This window comes from Gavialis gangeticus, unplaced genomic scaffold (genome assembly GCF_001723915.1).
Source record: "Gavialis gangeticus isolate Ggan-Ray unplaced genomic scaffold, GavGan_comp1, whole genome shotgun sequence".
Taxonomy (NCBI): Eukaryota; Metazoa; Chordata; order Crocodylia; family Gavialidae; genus Gavialis; species Gavialis gangeticus.
In genome coordinates, this window is record NW_017729022.1 from 105,969,873 (window position 1) to 105,971,826 (window position 1,954).

A 1,954-nucleotide genomic window follows, 5' to 3' on the forward strand; every position below is an offset into this window, starting at 1 on the left:
GCAGCAGTGTACTGCTGTGCTCTGGGCGGCGTGTTCCCGGCTCTGCCCGGGACGTTTCCTGGCCCCGCTGCAAGCAGCCCAGGGCCCCGCCCCGCCCCGCGGACGCGCTGCAGCCGCCGCCGCCCCCTGCGGCGCAGAGTTGGCCCCGGCAGCCTCTGACACTTCCTGCAGCCCGGCGGGAGCGGGGGCCATTTAAAGAGACACAGGGCAATTCCCCGCCAATGGCCGCCCGCGGCTGCGGGGTGGAGCCGGCTCGCTGCCGCGTCACGAGGGAAAAGCAGGAGTGAGAGCCTGGATAGGTAGGTATGTATGAGGGGTGCATCTAGATATGGGGAGTGTATATCTGCGGGTGTGCGGGGTTTACGTGTGTGGGGGTGTGGGCGTATAGGGAGGTGTACCTGTATTTGGATGAGGGTGTATTTGCATGTATGTATATCTATATATGGGGGGATCTGAGGGGGTGAATGTATTTATGGGAAGGGGGGCTGTACATACGTGTATATATGTATACATACATAGATATGAGAGACAAACAGACTTAAGGTGATATGCACCTAAAAAGACATTAGTCACCTTCCTTTGCCTCTCCTTGCTTTCCACCCACTGCTCCACCTCCCTCAGAAAGTATGTAACACTCCCAAAGCCTACCCAAACAGTTACCATTGATTTTATATCCATCTGCCACTTTTTCTCTCCATCCTCTTTTGCTTGTTTTGCCTATGGCAGCACTTGGGGAAGTCCCTGACAAGGGGTGTGGTTAAATACAGCAGATGTAGTTAAATATGGTATCCCCTGATAAGGGTTGTCAGCCAGGTGCAGCTGAAGAGCTTTTAACCATGTTCAGCTACATCTGTTCAACTGGAATTGGGGTTGAATAGATGCTACTCCATAAACCCCCATGCCCCTTCATACACAAACACAAGTATACCTCCCCAACATAAGTGTTACTATGTTTAGTCATCTTTTAAAACACAAGCAAGATGTCTTGCTTTAACTGTTGTTTATATTGTAGTAAACTTCAAGTCTCTTCAGCTATAAATCTGCAATGAGAAGGTTAAAACTCCCTTAAACAGCTTACACCTAGGTATAAGGCAGTGGATATAGATTTAGACATGTTTAGGAGAGCACCAATGAGCTAATAATGTCACTCAACAAACATTTCCTCCTGGGATCCGAAGTGAATCATAGAAAATAAGGGCTGGAAGGGACCGCAGGAAGTCGCATCTAGTCCAACCCACTGGTCAAAGCAGAAACCTCCCTAACCAGATCATCCCAGCCAAAGCTTTGATTAGCCAGGTCCTAAAAACCTCCAAGGATGGAGATGCCGCAGCCTCTTTGGGTAACCTGTTCCAGTACTTTACTACCCTCCTGGTGAGGTTTTTCCTAATATCTAACCTAAATTTCTAATGCTGTAACTTGAGACCATTGCTCCTTGTTCTGTCATCTGCCACCACAGAGAACAGTCTAGTTCCATCCTCTTTGGAACCACCCTTCACATAGTTGAAGGCTGCTATTAAATCCCCTCTTAGTCTTTTCTTCTCCAGACTGAATAAGCCCAGTTCCCTCAGCCCCCCCTCACAAGTCACGTGCCCCAGCCCCCAAACCATTTTTGTTGCCCTCCACTGGACTCTCTCCAATTTGTCCACATCCCTTCTGTAGTAGGGGGCCCCAAAACTGAACACAATACTCCAGATGTGGCCTCACCAGTGCTGATTAGAGGGGAAAAATAACTTCCCTAGATCTGTTGGCAACACAACTACCAATGCAGCCCAGTATGCTGTTAGCCTTCTTTACAAGAAGGGCACACTGTTGGCATATATTCGGTTTATGGTCCACTGTAACCCTCAGGTCCTTTTCTGTAGAGCTGCTGCCCAGCCAGTCCCCAGGCTGTAGCAGTGCATGGGATTGTTCCATCCTAAGTGCTGGACTTTGCACTTGTCCTTGTTGAACCTCA